Source organism: Schistocerca gregaria, chromosome 8 (assembly GCF_023897955.1).
Source record: "Schistocerca gregaria isolate iqSchGreg1 chromosome 8, iqSchGreg1.2, whole genome shotgun sequence".
Classification (NCBI taxonomy): domain Eukaryota; kingdom Metazoa; phylum Arthropoda; class Insecta; order Orthoptera; family Acrididae; genus Schistocerca; species Schistocerca gregaria.
The window spans coordinates 419,959,710-419,984,674 of NC_064927.1; the positions used below are offsets into that span (position 1 = coordinate 419,959,710).

The window sequence follows — 24,965 nt, forward strand, 5'->3', positions numbered from 1 at the left end:
TCATAATTAAAAATTAGTGTTTAGTAACTGTGCATTATTGCTCATTCTGTTCCATGTTACATTATTATCAGGAAAATTGGTCATTAAACCGATTGTTGTATACTTAAATTTAGGTTTTTTTAAAATGTGTGAAGTGCTACGCTCAGTTGAAGTCGATAAAACATAACATTCATCTAATTGTCGGTTATTACGCAGATTTCAGACGGAACTGATGAAAGATATAGCAATAATGGTATAGGTGATCATCGAGAGGTCTGCGGTTGTCATTCTGTTCAGAGGTCAGTGAGACAGAAATTATGTAGGTGTAACTGAGGGCACCGAGAATTAGTTACAGGAAACCTTGCATTAGTTTAATGTTATGTGAAACCATGACTAAGGTTCGTTGGAAGTCGCTAAGTGCTCTCTTCCTTAAATACTACATCAAAAACATTATGCGTATTTACATGCCGTCAGTCAAGCTGCCTTAGTAAAAACCCACGGTTGTTAACTTACTGGGTTAAACTGTTAACATAAAAGAAGACGTCTCAATGAGTAGACTGTGACAGTATTGTAATGTTTAATACGCGAAATACCTTCCCATGTTTGGCTTGCAAGCTGTGGAAAGAGCACTAGAATGCGCCGGTACAGAGTATCCCAGCAAGTGGATAAAGCGGCATCTATGGGTAGAAACATGCACTAAATGAACGCTGACGGCTGCGGCGTGCACGCTGTGACCCGGAAGTTGCACATGTGCAGGAGCACCGCACGTGTGCAGAATTTCTGGCCGGCCCTGATCTGGACGGAAGGTACTGTGAGGGAACACTGATAAGTGGTTTGAAACTGTGTTTCAAAAAATGTCTGTGAGCACTATGGGACTTAACATCAGGTCATCAGTCCCCTGGAACGTAGAGCAACTTAAACCTAAGGACGTCACACACATCCATGCCCTAGGCAGGATTCGAACCTGCGACCGTAGCGGTCGCGCGGTTCCAGACTGAAGCGCCTAGAACCGCTCGGCCACTATGGCCGGCGACTGTGTTTCACGAAACAGCGCAATTGAAAGTGGCCCATGGGAAGTGACCACTCTGTAGACTGCGATTTCACTGCAAAGGGAGGAAGGAAACGGCTAGGTCTTCAAACGCAGACCGCAAGCTCGAATTAGGGAAGGAAATCGGCCTTGGTGTGTTAAGAGAAACCATCCCGGCATTCGCCTTAAGCGATTGCCAGAAATCAGGGAAAAGCTAAATTTGCATGTCCGACTGTGCAATCGAACCTCCGACCTTTTAACTGCCAGTCCAGGGTATGCTAACCACTGCCTTAGCCACCTCGTCCTACAAGATCTGCTTACTGTCGGTCTGTAGATCGCGATTTCAGCTGCATTTTGTGGCTAGGAACAAATTTAGTTTCGCCCAGTAAAGTTTGTTGGTTAACGTGAAGTGAAATGTACTAAATTTGGTGCTATTATTGTAAGTACCAGAAAGACAAATTCAACGAAGTTCCACTGTCCAACGACCAGTAAGTAGTTCCAGAGAAATTACAATAACTATAATTCAGAATTTCTCTGTCCATTCCATTCAGCACCTTTTCCAGGTCCTTTGCTGTCCCTGGCAGAATTACAATGTCATCAACAAAACTCAGAATTTTTAGTTCTTCTCCCTGAACTATAATTCCTTTTCCAAATTTTTCTTTGGTTTCCTTTAATGCTTGTTCAACATTTTTGCTGACTAAAACGTTACAAACAATATTGCATTTCTCTAAGTTGACTTATTTTGAAAAAGTAACACTTCAGGACGAAAGACACTTATAACCATAACAGTGAAAAAGTGAAAGATTGCATGCAAAGCGTCAATATAAAACTAAGTTGGCTTTGTCGTATCGCATACCAACGATTTTTAAATTAACTAAAGTTTTATGGGCATACACATCTAACTACAAATGCAAAAACCAGCAGAATTACTGAGACCGTAGTAATGTTTCAAAATATTGTCTGTAATATATGAGGAAGTACAGTTAGAGACATTCATCGAACGGAGAAGCTGGTGACTTGATTTTAATTTCGTCAAACAGATGCAGTGTGCCACCTATAAACCTATAACCCCCTTCCCCCCCCCCCCCCCCACACCGGTTGATCTCTGAGCATTCTATGTATTCTGCCCGTGGTCCCTAGTATTTTGCTCCAAATTACCAAAGTTCGTCTCTGGCTGGTAGCGTTAAACAGATGTGCAACACAGAATCAAAACTGCATATTACTTTAGTACAGGTGGGGGCAAATAGCGGCTCACGGGCCGCATGCGGAGCGCTAATGGTTTTTGTGCAGTCCGCCAACACAGTCAGAATTTTTATGTAAAAAATGTATACTTTTTCTGAAATGTAGAGTTAGCTAATGCATGCAATCATTTTAAAATATGCGGTCCTCCGCTAACTTATGCTTCCACAAAATGGTTCCTGATCCAGAATTATTGCTCACCCCTGCTTTATTGGAACCTGTGTGTCCCAGCGACCATAAAAGGACGAACTGTGAATTGTAATGGTGTCGGGAAAAAAAGAAGCAGAAAGGTCAGAGTAGAAATGAAGAAAAGTCGAAATGCAGAGCTTAGAGAGGAGGGGGGGAACAGCGACGGGGAAACTATGGCAGTGGTGACCGCTAATAGGGGTTTGTGAGTGCTTGTTTGGAGGCACCCAGCGCTTGGCTCGCCTTGGAGGTGCGCCTTCTGCGACAGGGACAGGCAGCCCGCCGCCCTCGAGAGATGTGTTGGGCGGCCTAACAACCAAGGCCTTGCTGCGAGACCAAACACTTGGCGTACACAAACACGGCTGCTTTAGCCGCCTGCACTGTGTAAGCTTCCTGCACTTGTCTAGCGAGGACGCGTTCTCGTTTCGGCTCGTTTGCAGGCCCTCCTGTTATCTGCTGCCAGCCCTCACTTGATTTTTGACGCGTTTACCAAACAGTTTATTGGACTAAAGCTCGACCAGGCGAAGTGGCTCACGGGCATCTTTGCAGTAGCACAATAAAAAATCTCAACAGCGAAAAACGACGACCTTTAAACAATTCGTACTAGCTACGGACTCTAACTCATCTGTTATTTTGCTTTGTCGAAATATAATTAACAATCCGGGAAATCTTACTAATCACCTCTGCCAATATCTTTGCGTGATGTCCTCCACTTACTTAAATAACAAACAGATAAAATTAAATCGCTCATCAAATGGAGATTATTATAAATATGAAAGTTTTCAGTGAACTTGCAGTATCGTTCGATGTATTTTGATGTTTTTGTTAGTTCCTACTTTCAGGATGATTCCCAAGTGCTAGTTTACAATATGGATGTGATCTTTTAAATAACTTACTGGAGACATATTTTTTTCATACACCTCTTTTTTATTATATTCCTTACAACTTTTTGACACAACATAATCACAACATAATCACAACTTTCCAACTAATTCCATCATACCTCCCCATCCATACACGACTCGACGCACCGTTAAGTGCCTCCCTTTCAACCGTGCCAGACCGAAAAAGAATGAAAAATGTATTAATAGCAAAGGGAATAGAACAATGACATAGCAGCTACTTTACGACAATGTTGTCATCTTAGAAAATCGAGTTTTCTGCTGGTAGTTCGCATCGTATTTGCACGACGTTTCGATCGCATAACACAACATCGTGTAAACACGGCCGGCCGGGGTGGCCGAGCGTTTCTAGACGCTACTGTCTGGAACCGCGAGACCGCTACGGTCGCAGGTTCGAATCCTGCCTCGGGCATGGATGTGTGTGATGTCCTTAGGTTAGTTAGGTTTAAGTACTTCTAAGTTCTATGGGACTGATGACCTCAGAAGTTGAGTCCCATAGTGCTCAGAGCCATTTGAACCGTTTGTAAACACGACGCGGATTACCAGCAGAAAACCCAATTTTCCAAGATGACAACGCCTCCGGGAAAACCTCAAGACCTGCTCCAAATTAGTATAGTTCATGTGTTTTTCTAGTAAACACATATAAACGTTCTATTTACGTCGTTTAAACTACAAACTACTTGCACAAAAATGAAAATGCAAATTGAACCTTATTGGATCGCACAGAGAATTATGTGATGTATCGCTTTCTTTACTAAATGATGATACTGTATTACTGATAAGTTCGATTACAGGACTTATGCTACAGGAAGTTAATAACCAAATGAATGATTGAGATAACATACTGTATTTGGAGATGTAATCACGACAAATTAAAACGAAGGGCAATTGGACGGGGTTTGTAGCCAAAAACTGGATAGTAGACAGACTGAAGAAGTTCTGTTCTGGACTTCAAGAGCTGGGAAGAACAAGACCACGCCATAGTGGTACCTGAAAGCGACTTGGATGTGTGTTAATAACACCGCTTGGAGGAGAAATCAACCAAGTAGTGTTTTGTATGTGCCTGCTAGTGATGTAAGTTGGAAACGTCTGTGTGGAGAGGAAGAAGTGATTAAAAACAAAAAAAAGATGGCCAAGTTCAAGAACGACTCCCGCCCTGACAGTATCAAAATCTCAATAGTATTTCCTCAGACTATCCCGGACAACCACAAAAAAGCGAGCGAGGGACTTCAAATTATATATGTAGAGAGAGAGAAGATTTAATGATACATTTCAACAGTCTAATAAAAGATGGATAGCTACTTACCGTAAAGATGAGATGCTCAGTTGCACACAGGCACAATTATATGACACTTACACAGGAGCTTTCGGCTACTGTCTCCGTCGGAAAAAGAGAAACACGCACAATTCATTCACGCAAGCAAGCACGCCTCACGCACACATGGCCGCCAACCCCGGCAGCTCGGGCCATGTGTGAGTGAGGCGTGCTTACTTGCGTGAATGAATGGTGCGTGTTTCTCTTTTTCCGACGGAGACCGTAGCCGAGAGCTTTTGTGTTAGTGTCTTAATTGTGCCTGTCTGCAAACTTAGCGTGCTAACTTAACGGTGACTAGCAATCTTACAGTGTTGATATTCCTGTCTGGGGTTTCAGTAGTTTGATAATACTTCTTTACTACAGCATAGGATTATACAACCAACCGGTTGCAGATAACATCGACCTAGGTTTCTACACTTCCTAAGAGTTTCTTCATGAGAATGAAGTTTCCATAAACCGTAAAACTACAGGGTGAAAAAGCAGTGGTCGGAATTTAGAGCTATTGACTATGTAATTATACGGTTTATCGAAATTTCATACTGATGAAGACACCCTTGGTAGGTGCCGAAACCTAGCTCAGTGTACCTGACAATTATTTGCAACCGGTTGGCTGTATAATCCTGTGCTGAAACTGTTACACGGTTGCTGATTTACGGCAATGTTTAAAAGTGTTATATTTTTATTTACTTACTACAACTTGACTACAGTTTACAGTTTGTTTGGATACAGTAATGTTCGTCTATTATGCAATGTATGATCAAATGGCAGAAGATATTTTTATGGGATATAATCATAAAATTAAAACAAGTTTTACCTTTTGTGAAACCGTGCTTCTTACCGAATTTCACGGTTCTAGGTCAAGGGGAAATACACTATAGTTTTTTATGTTTGCGCTTGCGAGTATCAAAATTATGTGACGTAATTGACGGAATCTTTCGACTGCAGTAGCTTAGAAACGTAAAGTTTTTACGCCACCAATGAACTATAGACTTCAGTATGTAACAAATTTTAATTTGATACGTCGACCTCTTCCAGAGAAGAAGGGGTCTTAAAAGACTGAAGTATTTCTTCGTGTGATGTAATTACAACTTAACAATTTTAGGATTTTTCTTTATTTGTACTGTTTATTCTATCTTGCTTCCTGCAAAATATCTTGATTCTAGGTCAACGGGAAGAACCCTGTAGCTTTTGTTGAGTGAGTTTCCGTGCATCAAAGTATGTGACACATATGGCGGTATCTTTTTTTTCTTAAAATCATTAGAAGCTTAAAATTTTTACATCTCCAAGGGTTCTTAAGTGTCAGACGGTCGGACGAACAGCAAAGCGTTGCTACACTGGAGCCAAAGAAGCTGGTACACCTGCCTAATATCGCGTAGGGCCCCCGCAAGCGCGCAGAAGTGCCGCAACACGATGTTGGCATCGACTCGACTAATGTCTGAAGTAGTGCTGGAGGGAACTGACACCATGTATCCTGCAGGGCTGTCCATAAATCCGTAAGAGTACGAGGTGGTGGATATTTTATCTGAACAGCCCGTTGCAAGTCATCCCAGATATGCTCAATAGTGTTCATTTCTGGGCAGTTTCGTAGTGTTTGGAGTGTTACTGGAGCCACTCTGTAGTAATTCTGGACGTGTGGGGTTTCGCATTTTCCTGCTGCAATTGCCCAAGTCCGCCGGAATGCGCAATGGACGTCAATGAGTACAGGTGATCAGACAGGATGCTTACGTACGTGTCACCTGTCAGACTCGTATCTAGACGTATCAGGTGTGTTATGTAACACCAACTGCACACGCCCCAAACCATTAGAGAACCTCCACTAGCTTTAATAGTCCCGTGCTGACATGCCGGATCCATGAACTCACGATGTTGTCTCCATACCCGTACACGTCCATCCGCTCGATACAGTTTGAAACGAGACTCGTCCAGCCAGACAACATGTTTTCAGTCATCAACAGTCCAAAGTCTATGTTGACGGGTCCAGGCGAGGCGTAGAGCTTTGTGTCGTGCAGTCATTAAGGGTAGACGAGTAGGCCTTCGGCTCCGAAAGGCCACATCGATTATGTTTCCTTGAATGGTTCGCACGCTGACACTTGTTGGTGGCCCAGCATTGAAATCTGCAGCAATTTGCGAAAGAGTTGCACTTCTGTCACGTAGAACGATTCTCTTCAGTAGTCGTTAGTCCCGTTCTTACAGGATCTTTTTCCGGCCGCAGCGACGTCGGAGATTTGATGTTTTAGCAGACTACTGATATTCACGGTACACTCGTGAAATGGTCCTACGGGAAAATCCCCAATTCATTGCTGCCTCGGAGATGCTGTGTCCTATCGCCCGTGCGCCGACTGTAACACCACGCTCAGCCTCACTTAAATCTTAGTAACCTGCCCCGTAGCAGCAGTAACCGGCCTAATAACTGCACCGGGCGTTTGTTGTCTTATATAGGCGTGGCCGACCGCAGAGCTGTATTCTGCCTGTTTACATATCTCTGCATTTGAATACGCATGCCTATACGAGTTTCAAAATGGTTCAAATGGCTCTGAGCACTATGGGACTTAATATCTGAGGTCATCAGTTCCCTGTAACTTAGAACTACTTAAACCTAACTAACCTAAGGACATCACACACATCCATGCCCGAGGCAGGATTCGAACCTGCGACCGTAGCGGTCTCGCGGTCCTAGAACCGCTCTTGCACCCCGGCCGGCGCTATATACGAGTTTGTTTGGCGTTTTGTATATAAGGGTTCCGTCTTTACAGACTGAGCCACAGAATCCTAAAAACACTCCAGGGAAAGAAAAATAGTTAATTAGCCCAAAAATCTGGGAGAAACAGTCGGCTCGTTAGAAATTGTGTCTAAATTGTTCAGCGCATATTTGCAGAAAATGTTCAATACCCTCCCCCCTCCTGTTTTGTGACGCTTGCGGAAGTACATCTGTTGTGTTGGCAAAAGAGCCAACACCGTGCTACGAGTGGGGGCCGAAATGCACGCATTTTAGCTCAAGCAGGCTAACGTGATGAGGAAAGAACAATACTGACGTGAGGTCGGGAACATGACAAGGAATGAGAATTCAGAAAGCGGACGTAATTAGTTTGATATTTAACTTTAATCCATTAATGATGAACGTCGCTCTTGACAGTACATGATTCACAATTTTATCTGTTCAGAATACGTTCAGTAACTCAATATGGCGCCTTGCTGAAGGCTATGCTAAAATGACGTCTCTACAAATGAGAGCGTATGTAGACAGTGAACCATCGCTAGCAAAGTCGGCTTTCCAACTGCGGCGAGTGCTAGGGAGTCTCTCTAGACTAGACCTGCCGTGTGGCGGCGCTCGGTCTGCAATCACTGATAATGGCGACACGCGGGTCCGACGTATGCTAACGGACCGCGGCCGATTTAAAGGCTACCACCTAGCAAGTGTGGTGTCTGGCGGTGACACCACAAGATCATTGCGGACAATATGGTACGGGCCGTACGTGAGAATGTTCCTACGAGCTGTTCTGCTTAGGCACTCGCAGGAAGGAAGGAACCCACGTGCCATTGAGGGGGGTGGAGCCGTGTAGCAGATAATTGGAAGCGGTAGCCGCTGCTGCAACACTGAGTATAATGCGTGGTGGGAGATGCTAAGTGAGGGGCTGAACACGGCACATTTGCCGAGTTTGGTGTCTGGCCATCGCTGCCGCTCCTGCTGCTGCCGTTAGCGGCAGCAGTATTCGGGCTTCCTGGCGCCTCTCACGTGCTAATGTAAACGCGGCGCCTGTGTAATGGCGGTACCGGAGCACGCTTACTGCTCCCGGTACCCCGCAACCCGCTAAACGCTCGCCTCCCGTCATCTCGTCAGACCACCACCAACACCTAGAGAGAAGGCCGCAGGGCGCTATTGTGATGTCACGCAAAGCGGGCCGGCGTTGGCTTGGCGCTGCGCCGAAAGAATCGAGACGCACGGCCTGCAAATCTTTGTCAAACGGTTTTACATAATCTGTTCCGGAAAGAATTATTGATTTCTGAAATACTTTTAGCTTTATATGGCAGCTTCATGATGGATGACATGGGAAGGTCACTGAGGCTTTTTGCGGATGACGCTGTGGTATATCGAGAGGTTGTAACAATGGAAAATTGTACTGAAATGCAGGAGGATCTGCAACGAATCTCAATGTAGACAAGTGTAATGTGCTGCGAATACATAGAAAGAAAGATCCCTTATCACTTAGATACAATATAGCAGGTCAGCAACTGGAAGCAGTTAATTCAATAAATTATCTGGGAGTAGACATTAGGAGTGATTTAAAATGGAATGACCATATAAAGTTGATCGTCGGTAAAGCAGATGCCAGACAGATTCATTGGAAGAATACTAAGGAAATGCAGCCCTAAAACAAAGGAAGTAGGTTACAGAACACTTGTTCGCCCACTGCTTGAATACTGCTCGCCGATGTGGGATCCGTACCAGATAGGGTTGATACAAGAGATAGAGAAGATCCAACGGAGAGCAGCGCGCTTCATTACAGGATCATTTAGTAATCGCAAAAGCGTTACGGAGATGATAGATAAACTCCAGTGGAAGACTCTGCAGTAGCTCGGTACGGGCTTTTGTTAAAGTTTCGGGAACATACCTTCATCGAAGAGTCAAGCAGTATATTGCTCCCTCCTACGTATATCACGCGAAGAGACAATGAGGATAAAATCAGAGAGATTAGAGCCCCCACAGAGGCATACCGAAAATCCTTCATTCCACGAACAATACGAGACTGGAATAGAAGGGAGAACCGATGGAGGTACCCTCCGCCACACACCGTCAGGTGGGTTGCGGAGTATGGATGTAGATGGAGATGTGCCATTCATTTCGATAATGGTCATAACTATTGTGGTATTTCACAGATGAGTATCATATTTGAGAACGTTGCCATCAAAAATAGGGGTCGCTATGAATTTGTGCTTGGTGCATATTATACGTTCTATTGCTGAGTATGAAATCAGATGAGGTTTTGAGATTTTCGTAAAACTTTGGACCATCAGCTTCCAATCTCGAAAAAATTGATCATCTGCAGCAAGTTCACTTCCCATCGCAACGCGCGTGAATGAAGTATTCGTAACGCCTCTCATATTTCGTAAACCGCTATGAGGTAACGAAACGCGGTTTTGGCTAATGATATCACGCTAAAAGGAGAGTACTTTGCTGTATGGTTAAAATACGTAACTTTTCTATCGCGTTATGGCAGAATCTTAGTTTATAATTCATTTTTACCGGTAGTGTAATTGCTTAAGACTTATAAATAGCCAGTGAAATCGTACGAGTGCGGGATGTAAATAATATTGCGATATATATGATAAAACAGGGTACATTTGTGAAAAATGCACTGTGATAATCTACATTCTTTTTGGACCAAACGACTATTATTTACACTCACTTGAAAAATTCTGCACTAATACTGTGTATAATATTAAATTCCTGTGCCTTCATTATCCACAAATTTATATTTCGTTTTCAAAATCAAAATAAAGCCATTTGAAAACGAATACTATTTACTGCGAACTTTTGCACACAATTTTAGTCAAATGTATCCAAAATTCAAGATATTCCACTAGGAAAAATAATAATTATACTAGGTATATAGTATACTGTAATCGCTAGTTCTAAGCACGAATGTACCACTCGATCCAATAAACGTGTATATAAACAAACGCTTCGAAACACATCATGGTGGCCCGCTCGGAGTGACGTCACGACCTGTGAATTTCGCGCCGCGGCCTTGGCTCTAGGTGGTAGTGGCCAGACCCTCGTTTGCGCGTTGTTTCAACCAACGACCTATAAAGTTTATATACTTGTTCATAAACCTCATTGGTTTCGCGTCGCCTCATAGCGGCACCAACTGCCACCGAGGCTACAGGGAACTCGTGACGCAGCGCGCGACAGCGCAGCCAACGGTACGACCAAGGGTGATCTTTTTGTGTCATCCAGCATCTACAGGTACTTAGTCACTCCGCGTTGTGGTTGGCGAATACCGCTAAAATAACCAGTTTTCCGTTATACCATTTTTTCATCTTTTATTTAACCTGACTGCTAAAACCGCTCGAAATGACCGGTTTCGAAGCCAATTTTCGATTTTTTTACTGCTACTATTTCCAGAAATCAAAGTAGAATTGTGATTGCTAAATTCTAAGACTCCCGCAGACGTTAGTATAGCACGTTTCAACATACGTAGAATCAAAATATCAAATGAAAATAGGCAAATAAAAGAAAACTTGATCGTTCGGCCATTCGCTGCGTTTCTCGAAAAGTAATTAGGGACTGAAAACTACTAAAATCACCAGTATTCTCCTACTGAAACTAATTTTTTGAAACTTATCTACTAATTGTGGATCATACCACTATTTCGGCATTACGAATACTGAGTGCTAAAGAGTGAAAAGTAAGGTTGGACAATTCTTACTTTTCGTAATAAGGCTACAAGCAGATTAAAGCGTGCTATGTGGACGCAGCAGCTGACTGACTACTTTTAATTGTAAACTATGAATGAAGTGTTAAATTTTTATGATTTATTGCTGCTGTCATAGTTTCCTTTCTCGTATTATTTCAGAAATGTCAGACAATAAGCTTATGTGTGAAATTCGTGGTGTAATTATATCGAATGAAAAACTCGTTTTGTAGTCAGGTACATTTATTTACTTTACAACCAGGTGTAAGTCAGTCTTGCTCATCGTCTAATGGGCCTCGCCACATTGTACATTATTGTTGTCTCAGCAGTGCTGTACCGATCCTTATGTCATGTGTTTGTTGTCGCTTCTATCTGCGTTGTTATTCAAATGGCACCGATCCTTTTTCCCATTTTCTATAACAACGCATTATCTCTGAGCAATGGGAAAATTACGAATAAATATTGCTCTTGGCGAATTGATTACCGGTTTTTTTGCCCGTTACTAGCAAAAACAACAAAACGTGTTGTACACAGACAATAAAAATACGGAAAAATACCATTTATTCAGGAGTAAAATACCGGTATCGGTTTTGACCAGTCTGTTTTTTCCATCCATATTACGTGTTCGATATTTCTAGGTCATTATGCAATGTCATATGAATAATGATTTCCGTTTGCGTTTGTTGCCGAATTAATTGCTATCATTTTTCTGTCCGCGATATTTCGCCAAGTTCCTATTTCCGTCTTCGCCAGGTGTGGAGCGTAGATTTCGTTGCTTGCCGTTTTAACGCCAACCGAAATGTGAAGGGTACACCTTGACACCGCCTTAACTACTGTTACCCGACGGCGTAAAAGTAAAACACTCACGCAGAATTTCATATCCAACAGGAAGGCTGCGCCAAACGTTAAACATAGTTTTATAAGCAATGAAATGTCTTAAGACAATGGCCTCACCAGAATCTGATTTAATAGGCACCTATTTCCAAAGAGAGAGAGAGAGAGAGAGAGAGAGAGAGAGAGAGAGAGAGAGAGAGAGAGAGAGAGAGAGAGAGGGCATTGATGTGTTTCCTGGTGTGATACACGCAAAATGAACGCTGGATTCCATACGTTACGTCGTCCCTGTCCATGTTAAACTGGCCGCCGTTGCAATCTCGACTCTGTGCTTCATTGCACTTCACCAGAAGTTTGGCGCCTGCATCACAGCGGCGGGTGATGCTCTGAAAACCGACTATACGATTTTCGAGAATTTTAACATTATGCCCAAACAATCAGCAGTTTCACCTTTAGCTGCTTCCAGTTGTGCCTTTCAGTTGTGCCTTTCAGTTGTCAGGATAAAAATGGTTCAAATGGCTCTGAACACTATGGGACTTAACTGCTGTGGTCATCAGTCCCCTTGAACTTAGAACTACTTAAATCTAACTAACCTAAGGACATCACACACATCCATGCCCGAGGCAGGATTCGAACCTGCGACCGCAGCGGTCACGCGGTTCCAGACTGTAGCGCTAGAACCGCACGGCCACTGCGGCCGGCAGTTGTCAGGATACCAAGTGGCGTCGTTGTGAGTTTGTCGGTGTGAACACTGTTGTTTATTTCATTACCGTTCTACCGTCTCTACGAATTTCGAAATGATTGTCTCGAACGACCAAAATACCTGCATTAAGTTTCGTTTTAAGCTTCGCAAAACTGCAGCTGAAACCGAATGCACGCTAAGGCAGGATTTTGCTGAGCAAGCTTTGAGATAAGCTAGAACAGTTGAGTAGTTTAAGCTGTTCAAAGATGACCGCGAATCTGTGAAGGATGAAAAATACTCTAGTCGGCCGTCATATTGCGCAATTCCGGAAACGTCCGCGAAAGCGCGTGAAGTGATCAACAGGGACAGTCAACGATGTTTGCGAAATCGTTGGAATTTCACACGGGATATGTCAACCCATTACAGCAGATGAATTGAAAACGAGACGAGTTGCAGCAAAGTTCGTTCCTCGTTTTCTGAACACCTGCCAACGGACCATCGGGTTCGCACGTGCGCCGAACGGCGAACAACAGCTCGAGAGCATCCAGATTTCCTGCCAGTTAATCGTGGGTATGCAGTTACGAGCCTGAAGCGAAACAACAATCTTCGCAATGGAAGGCACCACTCTCTCCGTGGCACAAAAAAAAGAAGAAGAAGAAGAAGAAGAAAACATAGGCTCGATGCTGGGAAGAAGCTGCCTGTTCGCTGTTGCTTACCACTCATCTGTCAGTGTAGCACAGCCACCCCTGCACAACCATCTTTACTTCGAACTGTCGAATGATGTTGTTGTATAATGACTTCTGTTGTCACGCGACAACCAAAGTAGGACAGTATGTATCCGGAAGATCATCCCCAGATTCCAGCATTATGTTAGGCTCGAGGAGGACCGCTGAAAAAAGTTACCAAACGTTGGTTTCTGTAGCTGATTTTGGTTTCAAAATGGCGTGCCCTAATGCCCTAAAAGGTGTTACTGAACCCGTAGGATTGGCGATCACGACAACAGGGAAGTAGAAGACCAGGGTACGTCCACATGTTTTTATTGATAGCGCCTCATTTGTAATACATGTTTCAATCCATTCGCGCTGCTCCCAATCGCACAGAAACTAAGCTAATGGTGCCCGTTGCAAGAACAAAGCAGAGCACGACAGGTGGCGAACGAAGTGGGCTGTGCCCACGCGGGCCGTGCCCACGGACCTCTGCGAAGGCCGGCCGCCGGCTGTGGCGGGGTTCGAACCGGCGAACTAACCGAGGCCGTCGCTGCTGCAACTCCCTCCTGCGGAAAGGTTCTCACTATTTCAGCAGGGTTTGTACCGGTTCAAGTGACCACGACAATTCCAGCACGACAACAGTACGTACAGAATAGTGTACTAAGTCACTTCCAGTGGCAAACGGAAGCTAGGAAAGTTCGAGAACAGCTTCCCATCGATACCGCTATCATTAGATATGAAACGCTAGTTCTGGTTAAACAAGTTTATTCGCTGTGGCTGTGTCCGTCTAACCTAATCAACATCAGTGCAGCGCCATGTTGTGGCTGTCGGTTCTCGGTCGGAGATCTAAGTCATCTGTTTGTTGTTCTCTTGCAGCGTGCGAGGCATTTCAGTTTGCGACATTTGAGTTCACCACATGTCCAGTTCCCACGGAGCATTACTTCACTTTTCAGTGACAACAATGCCTAATTTCCTCCAGCAATCATTCAGTTCATACCGGAAAGTAGTTTTACTGTTTAAAATTGGTGGGTCTATTGTGAAGAATCTGTCTTAAAAAATTTAATGTGACTCATTTTAAACAGAAGAACGATAATTACAGTGTACAGGTTTCTTAAGTGAAATAAGATGAATGTAAGGTTTTATGGACCAAATGTAAAAAAAAAAGTTAATTTTCCGACTATTATGATTTGGTCCGGCACAATTCCTTCTCTTGTTCCAATATATTCATTTCATAACAGCTCTTACACACTTAGCTCCTCCATTATTTGTTCCACGCGTTGCAATATATTGATATGCAAGCAATTTTTACGTATTACGGTAGGATTTATGGCAGTGGGAGTTCTTTCGTTATTAGTTTTCAGCATCCTTCTGTGGTAAGGCATGTCAGATCCTTCGAGTGTGTTCTTTTCTGGTTTTTCCAACCCAAGATTAATTTGCGTAAGATACTGCGTTCCAGACGTATATTCTCAGAAATTTCTGTCACAAATTAATTTCTGTCTTTGTGATTGCAGCCTTCTTTGGGCGAAGAATACTCTTTGCGTGCGCTAGCTTGTCTTTTATGGCCGTACTTTGTCCGAGTTAATTTGCTTCCAACAGAGCAAAATTACTTCACTTCCTCTAGTGCGTGGACTCCAGTCTTAATGCTGACTTTGTAGCAAATCTCATTTCTGCTCCTTCTGAATGCTTTTTCTTTTTCCCTCATTTCAGTTCTCCATCCAGCAGTGTGTTTACTCCAATCAACAAGTGCTGTAATCCTTCCACGGTTTCGCGGGGAATAGCAGTGTCATCAGCGAAAGCTATAATTTACTTCCATTCTGCCTGAATGTTAATGCCATTTCTCTATATCGACGAATCAATAAAGAAATTAAAAGAATGATTCAGGAATAGGACAAGGGCTGTTAAGGTTGACGATGCGTGTAAATGATGTGATGGATATCTTTGGGAGGTCTCGATGATGGTACTGCATATAGGAAAGTTTCAACATTACAAAACTACACTGAAACTCAGCACCAGCTGCGCAGGATCTGCGAATTGTGCCAGTTGACCCCAAACGTAAATAAATTTAGCGTGTAGACCGTAAATAGGTGGGAAGGACCTTTACTGTTAGCTCACACTGTTGGCGATAACCCACAGCAAACACTAACACCCATGAAGTGCTTGGAGCAACCATCCGGAGCGACGTTTAGTCGAACGGCCACGTAAAAGTAGCTGTAGGAAGAGCAGATAGCAGTGTTAGGTTACAAGAAGATTAAGGAACTTTAATTTAGTCACGGAAGAGGTACCTTACAAAACCCTGCTTCGCCCGATTCTTGACCATTGGTTATCATTCTGGGACCCTTACAAGTGAGGATTAAGTGGAGACAATGAGAAGACCAGATGGAGAGCGGCGTGTTTCGCCACGAAAGTTATTAGCAAATGCGGGAACTTTAGGAAGATGCTCATTAAGCTCCAGTGGCATACGGTACAAGAGAAGCGTTGTGCATTATCGAGTGATCTTCACTGCTGAAGTTACGCTGTAGGGAATACTGCAACCAGCACAAGTTTGTTTCAAACAATTTTATTGCACCGTTACTAGTTTCGGGCCTGAACCCATCGGCAGGCGGGAGCGTTCACTTCTTTGCAAGTTTTACAGTTATATATGCTCTATACATTGTACTTATTTCATGAAAAGCCCTCCTTTACGTATTTGAAGCCAAAGGTTTGATTTTCTTTTACGATCTTAAATACAAGATCGCAAATATGTTTGTTAACATCGGCTGCTGATTTGCTGTCCCAAAGAACGTGATACGTGTACAGATACGTTACACTTCTTTAGTTACTACATAGATAGTGCTTCGCAGTACAGTTTATTTTATACAATTGTATATTTAATTATTTAGATTTGAAAGATGCTGGAATTTTCTGTCAGTTAATTATTACATCTATCATTCCAAGTTATAGGAGCTGTATTAAATTTCGGAGGTACATTTGGCTTTTTAATTCTAGGTGATCATTCAGTATGCAGTTAGGCTTACTGTGAATGTGGTTGTATATTTCTAATTCCTCCAAGAAATTCATCTGTATTCATTTTGCGGTAAGTAATATCTCTTAAGTTTTCTTCCATGTTTATCCTGATGCTTCCGTGTTGAGCCCGTGAGTAGCGAAAGATGATTTACAGGGCAGCAGTTATTGAACTATGTGAAAAAAAAAACGAAAATTATTTACAAACTAGGCGCTACCGTCTGGAACCGCGCGACCGCCACGGTCGCAAGTTGGAATCCTGCCTCGGGCACGGGTGTGTGTGATATCCTTAGATTAGTTAGGTTTACGTAGTTCTAAGTTCTAGGGGCCTGATGACCTCAGAAGTTAAGTCCCATAGTGCTCAGAGCAATTTTAACCATTTGAGAGCATCCATGTGTTCACGGCGTTTTACTTCCTTCAGCACACATCTTGCAGGATAACCACGACAAGGAAACCAAAGAATCCGGAGCTCACACGGAGATTTATCGACACTCGTTATTCTTACGCCATTCGCGACTGGAACACGAAAGGGGGTAAAGGACCGTGGTATTTCTAGGAACCTCCGACACACACATACACTATGTGATCAGAAGTATCCGATCACCCCCCAGAAACATACATTTTTCATATAAGGTGCATTCTGCTGCCACTTACTGCCAGGTACTCCATATCAGCGACGTCAGTAGTCACTAGACATCGTGAGAGAGCAGCATGGGGCGCTCCGCGGAACTCACGGACTTCGAACCTGGTCAGGGGATTGGGTGTCACTTCTGTCATACGTCTGTACGCGAGATTTTCACACTCCTAAATATCCCTAGGTCCAGTGTTTCCGATGCGATAGTGAAGTAGAAACAAAAGCGCACAGGCCGACCTCGTCTGTTCACTGACAGAGACCGCCGACAGTTGAAGAGGGTCGTAATGTGTAATAGGCAGGCATATATCCAGACCATCACATAGGAATTCCAAACTCCATCAGGATTCCACTACAAGTACTATGACAGATAGGCGGGAGGTGAAAATACTTGAATTGCATGGTCGAGGATCTGCTCATAAGGCACATGTCACGCCGGTAAATACCAAACGACGCCTCGCATGGTCTAAGGAGCGTGAACATTGGACGAATGAACCGCGGAAAAACTTTGTGTGGAGTGACTAATCACGGTACACACAGTGGCAATCGGATGGCAGGGTGTGGGTATGGCGACTGCCCGGTGAACGCTATCTGCCAGCGTGTGTAGTCCAACAGTAAAATTCGGAGGCGGTGGTGTTACGGTGTGGTCGTGTTTTTCATGGAGGGGGCTTGCACCCCAGATTGGTTTGCGTGGTACTATCACAGCACAGGCCTACATTGATATTTTAAGCACCTTCTTGCTTCCCACTGTTGAAGAGCAATTCGGTGACGGCGATTGCATCTTTCAACACGATCGAACACCTGTTCATAATGCGCAGCCTGTCTCGGAGTGTTTACACGATAATAACATCCCTGTAATGGAATGGCCTGCACAGTGCCCTGACCTGAATCCTATAGAACATCTCTGGGATGTATTGGAACGCCGACTTGGTGCCAGGCCTCACCGACCGATATAGATACCTCTCCTCAGTGCAGCACTCCGTGAAGAATGGGCTGCAATTCTTCAATAAACCTTCCAGCACCTGATTGAACGTATACCTGCGAGAGTGAAAGCTGTCATCAAGGGTGGCCCAACAGCATACTGAATTCCAGCATTTCCGATGGAGGGCGCCACGAACTTTTAAGTTATTTTCAGCCAGGTGTGGGGATACTTTTGATCTCATAGTGTACACCGTAAGGCGAGTTACAGTGTCTCGATGTAGATGAGAGAAAACAAACACTCTCTCTTCAGTCTGACAGCTGCAAACCTTTACGTGAGCTACTCTCGAGAAAGAGTTAGTACCGGTACTGCTACCGCTGCTATTGAAGATAATACCGCTGCCTCTGCATCCCATGGCCACTTTTCCTTTCGTCCGGACTCGAAGGTCGGAGGCGCGGCCTAAGGCTTCCACAAACAAACACCACCGCAACACAGAGAACCACACGGTAGGCGTTTGCAAACACTGCCACGTCCGTCGCGTGTACCTAGAGCTGCCAGAGATAAACACGTCTCTCTCTGGGCGTCGCTGGCACGCTCACGTATACACATATTAGCCTAGTCGGAGGCCCTGACATGCGGATTCTGGATGCCAGAGGTCGTTAACAGCGCCTGGAATCGCACGCTCCGCTGCTGTGCCGAGTTACGGACAAGCGATGGTTCAAATGGCTCTGAGCACTATGGGACTCAACGTCTGAGGTCATCCGTCGACAAGCGATGCGTGACAGCCCTCGTCCCCTCCCTCCCTCCCTTATCATACCCATCCAAGCGGTTACACGAATGCTATGCGAATGAAAAAAAAAATTGGAAATTCGTGGTATGTTCCATGTTACCAAACTGCTGAGGTCATCGGTCCCTAAACTTACACACTACTTAATCTAACTTTTAACTTAAGAGGGGTAGGACGTCAAACGGGCCGACTTTGAGCACGAGAGGCGTCACAGGACGTTTTAATTTCCAGTGTATACTTTTGCAAATAAATTCATAAAACTTTGTCACCATCACCAGGAAGGACTCAGGATTCACACTCATTGCAGTGGAAGTTCGAAAACATAACAAAATAATTTTTTTTACGTGTGAAATTTCATCATTTTTTCACTTACTAATGGTTGCATTTGATGCTGTAGGTACACTTTTCTTCATAAGTTAGAGAGATTCTTCGATGAATTTTGCACATCATACATACCATACTCACAGGTGTATGAAACTCGAGAATTTATTTAATTTATGAAAAAACGAATGAACTTTTATATTTTAACCTTCATGTTTAGGAAAAACACAAATTTTATAATTAATTAACTCAATTTTTACCACAGTTTTTAATAGATCTCGAAAATTCTAGAGTTTCATACACCGTTAAGTATGGTTTGTATACCGTGCACAATTCATCGAAGAATGTCTCTTACTTACGAAGAAAAGTGTACCTATAGCAACAAATACTGCCATTAGTAAGTGAAAATATGATGAAATTTCACATGTAAAAAAAATTATTTCGTTATGTTTTCGAACTTCCACTGTTGTGAGTGTGAATTCTGAATCCTTCCTGGTCATGCTGACAGTTTTATCAATTTTTTGTGTGAAAGTATAGACAGTGGAAATTAAAATGTCCTGTGGTGCCTCTCTTGCTCCAAATCAGTCCGTTTGACGTCCTACCCCCCCTTAACGCTAAGGAAAAACACACACCCATGCCCAAGGGAGGACTCGAACCTCCGACGGGGGGAGCCGCGCAAACCGCGGCAAGGCGCCCTGGACTGCACGGCTACCCCGCGCGACCTATGCGAATGATACGAAAATTGTTTAGGTAGAAATGTTTTTTAATTCAGTAAATACTGCAACCTACCTCGTTATTGTGATCATGCTTGGGCTTTCCCTCTACAATTTTTACTCCCTACACTTCATTTCATTGCCAAATTTACGATTCCGTGATGCCTCCTATCAAACGATTGCTTCTTTTAGTCATAGTCAAATTGTGCCATAAATTTCTTTTTCCTCAGTTCGTTTTGGTAACTCTTCATCTACACACATTTTAATCTGTCTATGTGAAAGCTAACCTCACGAACTACTGTAGCGATTTTGGTACTAATACACAGACTTATTCACATGGAAGATAAAAGTGGAGTAGACAGGGATAAAAATACGCATTTTTGTTGTACGCCGTCCACGGTGGCCGAGCGGTTCTAGGCGCTACAGTCCAGAACCGCGCGGCTGCTACGGTCGCAGGTTCGAATCCTGCCTCGGGCATGGATGTGTATGATGTCCTTAGGTTAGTTAGGTTTAAGTAGTTCTAAGTTCTAGGGGACTAATGACCACAGCAGTTGAGTCCCATAGTGCTCAGAGCCATTTGAACCATTTTTGTTTTCCTAATTAATAATTTTCACTACTGTTACCCCAGTGTACTGCAGCAGTGAAAAGAAGGGAAACACCGCAAAAGTAATGCTATCAGAGCACAAAAAACAAAGTTCCTTTTATTTGAAACACTGACTGAAAAATGAGGTGCCATCTGCCTCATTCTACCTTCTTCAGCACCTTAAAAAAATGTTCCCAAAAATTATTGCGTGCAAATATATTCGTGCTTTTTTGTGCTGGGAGAGAAGTGAGTGGTAGTGGCAAAGAGACGGAAAAAGTAGTAAATACTGGAAGGTAGTAGGCAGTGGTTGTGTTATAGAAAGAACGAAGGAGAGAATGGCAGTGTGAGGGAAAGAGAGGGACACAGAGAGAGTGGAATATCGTTGACAATGACAGAACAGTGCTAGGGAAAGAGTGGTGGAGACTATGCCAGGGGATAGGGTATGGGGGCAGAGAGAGAGAGAGAGAGAGAGAGAGAGAGAGAGAGAGAGAGAGAGAGAGAGAGAGAGAGGAAGTGGAAGTAAGTGGGAGACAGTGATAGTGAGAGATAGTGGCAATGAGAAGAGAGAACAGTAGTAGGAAAGAAGGAATGAAATAGTAGCAGTGAGAGAGAGCGCATGAGAGAGACAGTGAGATTGAGACGAGACAGCAGTAATAGGACAGAACGAAAGGACTGTGGCTGTGGCGCAAGAGATAGTGACAGAGGACAACAAAGTGATTATGACAATGAACTGGGTTGAATGGGTGGGTGAGAAAGGGCAACTGGGAGAGGATGGGTATGAGCGACATACAGTGATGGACTAGTGGGTTTGAGTGAGTAAGTTATGGGGGGGGGGGGGGGGGGGGGTTGTGAGCGTTTGAGGTGAGTTGCATGTTAAAAAAACGCACGTATGTTCGCATGCCAAATTTTCTGGAAAATTTTTAAAGGTGCTGAGGATGGTAGAATGCGGCAGTTGGTACTTCACTTTTCAGCCAAAATCGGAACATATTAGCACATTTAGTGCTCCGATAAGAGCATTTTTCCACTGGTTGCCATTTATTTGCGTTGTTACTGCAGCCGAACTACTCTCTGTGAAAGTAAAGTATTTAGGTGTTCATTTTCCCCACGTGCTATTAGCAAGCGAAACGGTAGAGAGGCAGTCTGAAGGTGATTTTCTGAAGCCTCTGCCAAACATTTTAGTATAAATTGCAGAACAGCCTTGTAGAAGAAATGAAAAAAAGCCTTTTCAAAAGAAGCTGATATGCAGAGTGATTCTTACCTATCTACTGAAAATCAAACAATGTACATAACATACAGAGATAACTCTAAAACGTATACAGTATTTTTGTTATACAAACGCCGGCCGTGGTGGCCGAGAGATTCTAGGCGCTACAGTCTGGAACCGCGCGACCGCTACAGTCGCAGGTTAGAATCCTGCCTCGGGCATGGATGTGTGTGATGTCCTTAGGTTAGTTAGGTTTAAGCAGTTCTGAGTTCTAGGGGACTGATGACCTCAGAAGGTAAGTCCCATAATGCTCAGAGCCCCCTTTGTTACACATGTTATACAAACTATTGGTTACAGATCTGCCAAGGTCGTTCTGTAGTTCACAAACGGTAAGTGGGAAGAGCATGAGCCTGACTCATACATGCAATGATCACATGACAAACATTTCGTGGAGCTGCTAAACGAAGGACCCCGCTCACAAATTGCATGAAAAATTTCGGTAGTGACCCAAGCCAAAGGTGGTCACAATTTTGGAAACACCATACTGCTTGCCGGCTAGGCTGGCAGGCGTTCTTTGAGGAGTTCTTTGTAAGCAGTTAACATCACCATCATCATCAGCATCATCTTCATCTCATGTGGTAGGACATTTGTGTGTTAAAATTAAAAATATGACGTGTTATTTATGTTAACTAAAGTAAAAATTATTTTTTTCAAAAATAGTTCAAATGGCTTTGAGCACTATGGGACTTCACTTCTGAGGTCCAGTCCCCTAGAACTTAGAACTACTTAAACCTAACTAACTTAAAGACATCACACACATCCAAGTCCGAGGCAGGATTCGAACCTGCGACCGTAGCGGTCGCGCGGATCCAGACTGTAGCGCCTAGAACCGCTCTGCCACGCCGGCCGGCTTTTTTTTCCATCCAACATTTCGTGGGACTCGTCGGGCATTCTCTGCCGTTAAGTCTGCAGTTGAGGACTGCATTTTGTATTCTTGTTTTTGGCCCGCGGTTAGCACTTTGCAGCTATTTCTCGTGATAATGATGTACGGCCTACAATACTGCAACGATTTCAAGTTCATGTAGGGTCTCCTCATTTTTTTTTCCCCGTCCTTCTGTGTGTAGCCTCGTATTTGTTTCAGTATTCAGTAACCACTTATCATTAGCTATTATTCTGCTCTCATTCATTTTATGTAAATTCCATGCCTGGCTGCCATAGTAAAAAGCACAAGTGTTGCCAAGGTTTCGCTTAGGCGGGTGTCTGTTGTGTACAGGATTTCATTGCTGTTCCTATTGACTAAACAACTTTTTTTCTGATACATTTACATCGATCAGATTTGATATTTTAAAACTATTTGATTACACTCCATTTTTCTACTGTTTTGTTATATGCGCGGTATCGGGCCTTGATGAAATGCTTCTATTCTGGTTTGTCATTCCACATTCTACAAGAAATATGTAGATTTTGAACGGACTCTGAAACCTTTGTCGAGTGTACTGCTTGGTAAACACCGCGATTTCATAATATCCACATACGAAAGGGCTGGAAGTGAAATTTTAAGTCTAAAATGGCCGGGTAATGCAAAAAGAGAGACTAGATTTCGGTTGTTCCTTAGGGACCAGGTTTAAAAGATAGAATCACATTATGCATGTCACTGGATAGCAACATGGCGGCTAAACAAGGGAAATCGTTTTGTGTGTTGGAATCCATTGTCAATCCATTGTTCATGTGTAATGTGCATTCCACCGTCGGTTCAGCAAGAAGCCACCACAGCAGAAGCAGATTTATGACCGGCATACAGAATTCTTGGAAGTTGGTTGCATGTGGAAAGGGAAGAGCACTGGTGGAGCACGCACGGCTGATGAAAACGTCGGGTGAATCCAAGATGCGTCCACAGGAAGCCTTGGGAAGCCCACAAGACGGGGCTGGCCAGAAACTTGAACTTCGTCACACGATGGTGCGGCGTGTTCTGAAATGTCGCCTGCATATGAAGACTTTCAAGTTCCTGTTATTGCGGTAATTGCGTCCCGGTGACCATAACAAATGGTTCAAATGGCTCTGAGCACTATGGGACTTAACTTCTGAGGTCACTAGTCCCCTAGAACTTAGAAGTACTTAAACCTAACTAACCTAAGGACATCACACACATCCATGCACGAGGCAGGATTCGAACCTGTGACTGTAGCGGTCGCGCGGTTCCAGACTGTAGCGCCTAGAACCTCTCGGCCACTCCGGCCGGCGACCATAACAGAGGGCACGAATTTTGCATTTCAGTGTTCCAAGACATGGCAGCAGACAGTTTCTCCGAATGACTCATCTTTTCGGACGAATCGACTTTTCGTATACTGAGTAAAGTAAACCGCCATAATGTAAGAATTTGGGTGCGTACATTCCTCGATTCGTCGTCAAAAGTGAAAGAGACTCACGAAAGTGAATGTATTTTGTGCCGTTTCCATTCACAAAGTTTATGGATGTTTCTTTTTTGCGGAGGAAACTGTGAAAGGAATGTCATACCTGGTCATTTTGTAAAATTGGTTGTTTCCTGAACTTCTCTAAGATTCCAGTGATTTCATTTTTATGCGTGACGGTGCCCCGACTCGCTTTCACCTTGAGGTGCAGCGTTATCTTAACAACACGGCCCGCAGCTCGCGGTCTAGTAGCTTGCGTTGCTGCCTCTTGATCACGGGGACCCGGCTTAGATTCCGTGCAGGGTTGGGGATTTTCTCTGCCCAGGGACTTCGTGTTTGTGTGAAACGTCCCCTTCGAAAAATTAATGAATTACTGTGCTGATAAACCTCTACGTTATTTGAGTTTCAAACAGCTGAGCAAAACTAAATGTACTCAGACATTTTTCTCTTTACATATTCTGATCAACACTAAACTGACACACAATATTTTTAGTGCAACGCAATCTGACTTTCAAAAATCCCTACAAGAGAATGGCCCTGGCTAACAATAATCTATACCTTTCATGAATCACTACTTCACAAAAATCTTCGTTACTCGAACTACTTCAATACAGCGACCGCCAATACTGCCGGCTAAATAAAAGATTCTAACTACTGAAGGCACTAACTACTGATAAACATAGTTATCAGATGAAAGATTTTGATAGAGAACAAACAATGTATTTACCTTAATAGTGTTCAAATATATAAAGTTCATGATGTCCAGTCTTACAAATTTACTATTTCTGATGGACACACGTCCAGATCGTCCGCTCTCAAAATTCTGCCATCTCTCTCCCCACATCCACCAACTGCGCAACGCTATGCGCTGTTCACATCCAACTGCGCAACACTACAATAGCGACTATTCCAACAATGCCAACCAGCCACATACTGCACACAGCACAGCCAGTGATTTTCATACAGAGCGCTACGTGGCGTTACCAACATAAAAGCCTGAACAGCCTACTTACATGTGTTGTCCTCATCATTTCAGCATCATTCGTGAAAGTGGCTAGATTGGACTGTGCACAGATTGGAATGTGTTCGGGCGCTATGACCGCGCACTTCAGCGCCCC

At 43.7% G+C, this 24,965-nt stretch overlaps 1 protein-coding gene across 4 annotated transcripts in view; it reads left to right on the plus strand.

The window, feature by feature from the left end:
• The window catches only part of LOC126284569 (TBC1 domain family member 4), a 777,557-nt gene that overhangs the window by 613,829 nt on the left and 138,763 nt on the right, over positions 1–24,965 (plus strand). The gene's annotated exons all lie outside the window — the stretch shown is intronic.